We start from the raw sequence: 9,614 nt of genomic DNA, 5'->3' as shown, positions 1-9,614 counted from the left end.
GACCTAGAGTGTGGGAAGATGTTAACCAGAGCACAATCTCCATCTCCACAATCTCCATTGCCTACTCACACCAGTGATAATTTCCTGAGGTGCTCAACTTCTTCAACAGACAACTACTATATGGGAGTGATTCAAGTATGATTTGCAGTAAGACCAATAGAAAAATCCTATCAGATTTTGGAACCAGTCCTAGTGGACTCCTATAGAATTTTAGGATAGGTTCCAAAATCAGAAGGGATTTTCTATTCGATTTTTTTTATTGGAATCCTATAGCATGATTTACTAGGGGACTAAGAATGCTCAAAACTTTGTGCTGATTGTCCTTTTTCCAATATTCAAAATTGAGTGCTGCTATTATGTTTGTCTTTATTCAAATTCATTCAAATACTTTCAAATTAATTAAAAAATGTCCACATGCTTGACAAACGAAATCATTGAATTGACTTCATAGCAGGGTTTGGAACCGGTTCGGGGAACAGAACAGAAAATCGCAAAAGAACGTAATTTTTCATGGAACAGAACCATAACCGAGAAGAAAAGAACATTATTTTACGCTCCGGGGCATTTTTTTCCAGTCCCATATAAAACACGCCTATGCAAAGCCCTCACTTTGCCACTCAGAAACTTATTCCAGTGTCTTTGCCAGTGTCTGTGAGTGTGTATACTACCTTCCCCCCTCCCTCGGAAGAATAGTCTACTGTAGCTACTGACGTTACAAGCATGATTCAGAACTTAGGGAGAGATTTTTTATTCGAGAAGAATGAATGAACTTTTTCAATGCTAGCTACGAATAACGTAAACTCACGTAAAATCATACATCGCCTTGGTCCGTACAATTGCTCTTATTTTAGCGCCCCAAAAACGTAATATTTCCAGATCAACTGTAATGTCAATACCATTGTAAAGCACAATTTCTCTCCTTTCCAACAAAATCGATTACATGACCTAAACACTGCCCGTTTCTGCATAATTCAAGCAGGCAATGAGCCATGTCGGGTCTTTTTAAAAATGGCGGGTGGGGAAGCGAAACTAATGCGTGCTAGTGAGAAGGACAGATGTCGTGTGGGAAAATTGCTTTTTTCACTCGATCTGTCCAACTTATCACCTTATCGCCTCTAAAATGTAAATAAAACACTATAAAGAGTTTATATAATGTGTCATTACATACCTATTTGAAGGTTTGTGTCGAATTTGAATCGGGTTTTTAGGGTGGTGCTAAAGTGATCTTAGAAGTAAACAGCGGCTTTGAGAATGATGATCGCATGCAATGATGACGAAAAAAATGACTAGGTATCCCCCCTTACCCCCGTCACTGTTTATTTCTTGTTTTTAAACGATGAGAGAAGTGCTACACCTGGTGGAGAGAGATTGTAAGACAGAAATAGTTGCTTTATGCAACTACGTTACGACATGACACGTCAAGATGTAACGGAGGGTCCATTTTTTTCAACTTTTCTCCAATACTATAGAGCCATTACCATGTCGATCAACGCTTGAATAGAAACCTAGTTCACACTCCCGATTTTGAAGTCAACACAGTCGCTACAGTCCCATTCGTTTTCTTTGTAGCCTCGTTTGAATGTCGCGGTTACGCACATTTGTACGGAATGGGGTGAGTTTGCGTTACTATAGTTATTAAGTTTTACATTCGATTTATTAACTACAAAAAGGTAAGACATGTTTTTATTTACATTTTGGTGCCGCTCTGCACGCACAAGCTTGTTAACAAGCTAGCTCTGGTCTATAGCTCTCAAGCTCTAGGTGGCATTATGTGTAATATAATGGAACTGAGAGTCATGATCAAAGGCCAGCTTTGGTCCAACGTTAGTGAAGCCAACTCTCTGAAGTTCAGACATTCAAAGTTCCTTCATAGAAGCCGCTCCTTTGTAGGTATAATTCTGTGAGCCTAATTCAGATAATGCACCTCATAACAACAAGATGCCCAGAGCACTCTCCTCACCCACAACATTTCTGTTGCATCTCGCTCCCTACTCTAGACTTGTCTGTCCAATGCATGTACAAACTCTGCGATTTAAAAAGGAACGATATAAAACATTCCTAATTTTTGGTTCGAACCTGTTCAGAACTTTATTTTGCAGGTCTGTTCAGAACAAAATGATTGGAAAATAATTTTGGTTCCAACCTCTGCTTTATAGTGGTAGCCATGTAATAGACGACAGCATGCCACAAAAACAGAACAGCTATTATGGCCTTCCCCAAGTTTGTTCTCCTTTGTTTATTTCAAATGAATACCAACATTTCCTGTTCGCTTTTCCATTTTTTCTCAATCAGGTTGAGATAGGAGACGTGCCTGATGTGGACGGTCCACAAGGAACGGACTTCATGTCTGCTAGAGTAACATCAAATTCAACCCCTCAAAGAGATTCACACCCTGAGTTTGCAGCTGACTAGTCCTCACCGGACAGCGGCAGGCACAAAGCCTTTAACCTCTGGCGTGAACGTTGCCCTGGCACCCTTATGGACACTGCATCAAGTAATGCTGGTATTTTGCTGACATGATGTACTAGCTATTTATGGAGAACTTGCAAGTTTTCAGTTGGGCCTACATACATATTTTCAAATAGTCCCTCTACAACTGCAGGGGAGGGTGCACGCAGAACAAAGCAACAGTTTCCTGTGAGTATATGTATCTGTAGTCCTGCGTTTTCAGTTTATTTTGTTGATATACCGTGACCTGTTGGTTACACTCGAGACCTATCAACTTCAATTTTCAGGACAGAAAAATGTAATTGTCCCCCATGATGAAATTGGGTAGGGGACTATGGATCTGACTCCGTCCGTCTGTTGATTGTTAGTACGTACGTCACACGCAATATTTCGGACACTAATGGCCTGATTTTGAACAAACTTTAATGAATGATCCGTCTTTCCATGGAGATCCAGCGTTGGTTGGCCCAAGGGGGGTGCTGCATCATTTGTGCAGGATGACATATTTACTGTTGCATTTTTGTCAAATGTATCATTTTTTTCAATCAGGATGAGAAACAGGAAGAAGGCCAAATGGACACAACAGAGCATACATTGATGGAAAATAGTATGGTCTTTGCTGAGGCTGCCAGTGATCCTGCTGATTCCAGTTTTGTGTCTTTCACCAGCCCCGCCGTCTCCAGCAAGGGATCAACCTCTGACAGTGTGCCAGAAGAAACTGGAGGATGGAGCGAAAGGAAATGGATTGCGAATGAGTCTAAACTCATGGAGCTTTTCCTAACATGTCACCAATGTGGAGCTGTCTTGACTGATAGAAGATGAACCACTTTGGGCAGCAAAATCGAAGTAACATGGAGTTGTTACAGTAGACACAGCATGCATGCGGAATGGCAAGAAATAACTTGCTTATGCTGTACATGGATCCATTCTTTTCACTGGTTCGACATACATGGAATGTGCTGATTGGGCCACACCGCTGAACCTTCAGATGCCCAATACAACAGCCTTCTAGGAAATACAGATAACATGCTTCCAGTTATTGAGCATGCATACCACGACTAGCAGACCACAGTCTCTCCGAGGCTGATTGTAAATGTGTGGTGATGGACAGTCCTTGGTTCAGGTAAGAATGTGGAAATGTTCAGCCAATGAATTTTACTAGGTGGGCTACATAACAGGCAGTACTAATCATCAATTGTTTTTATCCCCTAAGGCAGTGTTACTCACTATTGTTTTGTAAGGGGGCCACTTTGGGTTGAGACAATCATTCAGAGGGCCGCACAGATCTTTAATTTGTTTTACTTTTACTTCCAATATTAGCAGAGCAATAGAGCACACACAATTGGCCCAGTGTCGTCCGAGTTTGGCCGGGGTAGGCCTTCATTGTAAATAATAATTTGTTCTTAACTGAATTGCCTAGTTAAATAAAGAATAAAATAATCAGTAAACAATTTTTTTTTTGCTGAATTCATTCTAAATGTATAGTATGTTGTTGCAATCCTTGTGAGGCAATCCAGGTTTTGTTCATTGTTGAAAATGTTGCTTCACATGAATAAGTGCTGACAAAAAATGATGTCACCTTTTGCACACACTGCTTCAGAAGTGGATACTCTGTTTCTGACAAAGGCTCTAGAAATGGGTAACACCTGATCTTAGTTCACCTTGCGATGTGTAATTTGCCTGCAGCTCCACTATCTCTCTATTCCAGCACGGTCAGGACAGAGGGCTGTGATGACTGGGCTGTGATGATTGCCGGGGATTCAATGCCCTCGCAATAATAATGTTCACCACATGCACGACTTGCTGCATCACATTCTGTAAGTCAGTCTTTGAGTTTAGCCACAAGTGCTTCTTGATGAATGACACAATGAAACGTAACAAAGGGAATATCCTCTCTCTTTCTCATCAGGCCTTTGAGTCCCTTCTCCTTCCCTCACATGTTTGGGGCGCTGTCAGTGCAAACAGATTCCAGATTTGACCAGTCAGTATTATTATCAGTAAAAACATGTAACAAGGGCTTTCAGAATATCCTCTCCTCATGTTTGTCCCTGAAGGGGCAGTAAACATAAAAGTTCCTCTCTGAACGACACGTTTTGCGTGAAGTGCACCCAAACACATAATTGGGCAATGCCAGTTACATCAGTGCCTTCGTCAAGCGCAATACTAAAACACTGCACCATGGATATGTTAGTAATCAGTTGCTTACCGATATCCTCACTGATGTCTTCTATGTGTCTTGTTATGGTAGAGTCTGTGATTTGCAGTCCCTTTATTTGCTTTAAAATAGCTACCTTGGTTGTGAAATCAGCAAACAATATTTTGTCTGAGGCCAAAAAACACTATTTGACAATCTCCATGTCTGTGAAGGCCGCCTTGTTTCTCGTGAGTCTCATATGTTGCCTCTGTCGTTATTTCGGACAACAGTGCTAGTTCTGTCCATTATTTGTTGTTGTCCTTTGCGCTGTCCTTTGAGTTGCGCTATTTTGTTGTTTCTGAGTTTGCTTTGTGGCGGATATGTTTTGTCAAAGTGGGCATGGTGTGACTGGAAATGTCACTCTAAATTTGCTGATTTAAAACAATTGACTGCCTTCTAGCAAATAAGACAAAGTGAGCTAGTCCCATCATGCAGTACAAAAAACCACATGTCTGTCCGTTTCTCTTGGAACTTTCTGTGTTCTTCTTGAATTGACCACACCTCTTAGCCACCAGAGCCGCGTTTGCCAGGTTAGCTACGTTAGCTAGCTGCATTTCCCCAGCCGCCATCTTCCTGATTTTCCTGGTTCTCGGGTGGTTGTTCGTTCATACCTGTCACGTTGTTCTCCAGCTCTCCCCCTTCATTTTCATTGTCAATAGATTTACGTTTCTTTTTTGCAATAAATCGATCCATGTCGACCAGACTGCAAAATTAGCTAGTAGCAAACTGATATGTGTAGGTCGCTGTAGCTGAGCAGGTATGTTCTATTTCGGTATTTCTGTTAAACAGCTGCGCTACACTGCCATCTATCTGCCGTCCAGGGAACAATAGATATATTCAATGAAGTGATTCAGGCCTGCATTAAACACATTGAATCGAAGTTGTATCATTGTTATGTATTATGAATGGAAAATAGGTAAATCACTGCAAATTAAGGGATGCGGCCCGTGAGCCACACAATGAGTACCACTGCCCTAAGGTTAGAGGCCACACGGTCTCCTGCAATGGAACCAGTAGGTTTCCAGAGGGGACTCGAACATCTTATTGATAAGGGAATAGATGTAAAGGTGGTCACAACAGACAGATCGTTCTCCATTCGAAAGATAATGAGAGAGTCCTATCCGGACATTGAACATCCAATTTGAGACCAGGCATACATGTAAAGGTCAGTAGACTGTAAAGACATCCACAGATGACACAATCTCTATTGCACTCCACACTGCTCAGCGTTCAACATCATAGTGCCTTTCAAGCTCATCACTAAGCTAAAGACCCTGGGATTAAACACCTCCCTCTGCAACTGGATCCTGAACTTCCTGACGGACTGCCCACAGGTGGTGAGGGTAGCCAACAACACATCTCCCACACTGACCCTCAACACGGGGGCCCCTCAGGGGTACGTGCTTAGTCCTCCTGTACTCACTGTTCATCCACGACTGAGTGGCCTCACACGACTCCAACACCATTATTAAGATTGCAGACGACACGACAGTGGTAGGCCTGATCACCCACAACAATGAGATGGCCTAAAGGAAGTTGATCGTGGACTACAGGAAACAGAGGTCAGAGCACATCCGCATCGACGGGCTGTAGTGGAGCAGGTCAAGTTCCTCGGTGTCCATATCACTAAGGAATTATCATGGCCCAACAATTATCATGGCCCGACAACGCCGCCTTCCCCCTCAGAAGGCTGAAAAGTTTAGACATGGGCCCTCAACTCCTCAAAAAGTTTTACAGTTGCACCATTGAGAGCAGCTTGACTGGCTACATCACAGTTTGGTAGGGCAACTGCTTGGCATCTGACCGCAAGGCGCTACATCACTGTGACCGAGCTCCCTGCCATTCAGGACCTCTATACCAGGCGGTGTCAGAGAAAGGCCCTAAAAATTGACAAGCGGTACCGATGCACCAAGTCTGGAACCAACAGGACCCTGAACAGCTTCTACCCCCAAGTCATAAGACTGTTAAATAGTTAATCCAGGTAGCTATTGGTTAACTATCTGCATTGACCCTTTTTTGTACTAACTCTTTTGACTCATCACATATGCTGCTGCTACTGTTTATCATCTATCCTGTTGCCTATTCACTTTATCCCCATCTACAGTATATGTACATATCTACCTCAATGTTGGGCTCCCGCATAGTGCAGCGGTCTAAGGCACTGCATCTCAGTGCCAGAGGCATCACTACAGTCCCTGGTTTGATTCCAGGCTGTATCACAACCGGCCGTGATTGGGAGTCCCATAAGGAGACGCACAATTGGCCCAGCATTGTCTGGGTTTGGCCAGGATAGCCCGTCATTGTAAACAAGAATTTGTTCTGAACTGACTTGCCTAGTTAAATAAAGGTTAAATAAATACCTAAATAAGTACCCCTGCACCTCAATTACCTCGTACTCCTGCACATCGACTCAGTACTGGTACCCAGTATATATAGCCAAGTTATCATTAATCATTGTGTATTTATTCCTTGTGTTATTTCTTTCTATTGTTTCAATTTTTTTCACTGCATTGTTGGGAAGGGCCAATAAGTAAGTATTTCACTGTTAGTCTACACCTGTTGTTTATGAAGCATGTGACAAATAATCTATTTAAATTTTATTTGACCTTATACTGTGGGTGAAGAGTATCTGCAATCATCTCTGGTGGAGTTGTAGCTTATGTGGAGGAGTTAGAGGTAAATACATAAATCAATAGTGTAACTGTAGAAAAACAACCCCACTCATGTCTCACTCCCCTCAGCTGGTCTCAGACCACTTTGAAGTGTTTGTGACAGTATTACCCACCCCCCACTGGTGCCAAGAGGTCTAGGGCCATAAATCTGCCCTGTCTATCAGGAGCCAACAATCTTCTCACCCTGACAGCCACATCTCCATTTCCCAGAACGGTGTGCAGATATCAACAATGCTTGTCTGTTGAACTCATGCCTGTTTGTGATCAAATGTCATTTTCAGGAGTTGAAGTGCAGGTTCAGGTCAATGCTCCGTCACAAATAAATAAAATAACATGTGTGGGGTCTATTGCTGGGAAGTGGACGGAGTGGAACACCACTGTTACCATGGAGCGCTAACAGAGGACCAGCAGAGGAAGAAGAGGTAACTGCAGGAAGATTCACCAACCTACAAAGCCCTGTACTCTCTGGTCATGGACAAACGTCTGCCGAATGATCTCGATCAGATGGCACTGTTCAAGCACACAGGTGTGTTCCCCGTTGCATTTGGAAGTACATCACATGAAACACACACAGAACCTGTCCTTTTCACAGATGAGAAATGCTTTCTTAGAATCCTATTATTATTGTGCTCTGATTTGTGCATAATTGTTCACAAGCAAATGACTTGGTACATAATATCTGTTTGGCGCCTGCCATGCCTGTGTTAATCAGTGCTCCATCTAAGATTGTCTCTCTTCTTTTTTGTTATGTTTTACCAGGAACACTTGAGGTATTTCACAGTTCTGTGTTGAAATACTGCCAAAAGCGTCTCTACTTCAGACTACAGCTTGAAAGCCCGTACCCAGTTGACAGTTTTGGACCACAATGAGAATCAGAACCGGAATAGAGAACAAGCCTCAACCATTGCTGGTAACTACTGAAACTATGACATCAATGTTCTGATTTACACTTTAGCACTTTGCATTACCATCCCAATATGACAAAACAATCATTGGGCCTGTCCAGGCAGATCTATTCTAACAGAAGGACAGGTAATTGCCCCTGCTGGATAGTTTGGTTGACTTGGTGAAAGTGGGGGGTTTCTTTGGGGTATGGTGCACCCTTCCAGTTGTTTCAGAGGCACCTGGGGGGCTGACTAACTTAACTACACGGGGGGCTGACTAACTTAACTACACTTATCTGATCATTTGGATGTAGCCTTTTGGATGAGTGCAAAGTAGGAAAACAAGAAGTGTCCTTGTCTTTATATTGTTTATGTTCTCTTTTCATATTTCCGTCACTCCAAGATACAACATTGTTTACCCTAAACAGTCAACGTTGGATTGCCCGGCCAATATACCAGCCAACCAGGAATGACCTGATTGAGCGCGTCCTCATGGACAAATTAGTGAAAAAGCGGGAGCCAAAATCCTGTGGAAGCGGCTGTCGTCTGGCTGCCAACAGCCCCCATCCCAAACCCCGGCAAGGAGGAGGTTACTGCAGCACACACATCAAGACTCAAGGACATTGGGGGCTTTTCTGACCCCCCCCAACCTAATATGAATACACTCCATTGTAATATAATTTGTTTGCATCTTATCCTTAACATTCTGCATCTATAGCATTTTATACAAATCCATCTAATGTAGGCAACTACTGCAAATAAAAGCACTGCCATACCTACTTCATACTGTCTATTTTAAATTTCGTTGATGTGAATTTTGAGAATGCCTTGTCTATACTGTGTATTGCCTGTTGTTTTATTTAACCAGGCAAATCAGTTAAGAACAAATTCTTATTTACAATGACGGCCTATCCCGGCTCATCGATTGTCATGTCATTTACATAGGTATACACTGTGATTTGTTGGGTGTTACCAATTTACCTTCCGTATTAAAATGTTACTGATACAATTCTTTGATCTGACTGCTTTATTTCTTAAATTACTTATGGCAGATAGAAACAAAACAGGTAGTACTGGTTCAAAGAATTGCATTTACTACTGTGATTTGACAGAATTGTAACAAAATAGAAGGTACTGGTTTATTAGAGTGCTTTGACTAAATTGGTTGATTAGGCAATGTCTGGCTGTGAAGCTAAGTCATCGTAGTTTAATTACAATAGGCCCATCACATCCTCTGCCTCCTTGAAACAACACATGAAGGCAAGACTCTTCTGTTTCCACATCCGTGTCTCTGACTTCTTTGCCCATTCAAGCACCAGTCGTTATGAAATCAACCTGTGTTGACTAAAAACACATGGTTATTCATGATTAGCTAGATACAAATAATCTAATCATAAGAAAAAGTTTGATTTGATC

General features: G+C 42.2%; 1 long non-coding RNA gene across 1 annotated transcript; it reads left to right on the top strand.

Annotated features, from left to right (window-relative positions):
* The first annotated feature begins 302 nt into the window (after positions 1-302).
* LOC129834348 (uncharacterized) lies at positions 303-9,232 on the top strand. Its single transcript, XR_008756242.1, has 3 exons — positions 303-7,840; positions 8,074-8,224; positions 8,602-9,232. It is a non-coding gene; the product is annotated as an uncharacterized LOC129834348 (long non-coding RNA).
* The last annotated feature ends 382 nt before the right edge of the window (positions 9,233-9,614 follow it).

Source organism: Salvelinus fontinalis, chromosome 35 (genome assembly GCF_029448725.1).
Source record: "Salvelinus fontinalis isolate EN_2023a chromosome 35, ASM2944872v1, whole genome shotgun sequence".
NCBI classification, from domain to species: Eukaryota; Metazoa; Chordata; class Actinopteri; order Salmoniformes; family Salmonidae; genus Salvelinus; species Salvelinus fontinalis.
This window is presented reverse-complemented; position numbering and strand designations above follow the sequence as displayed.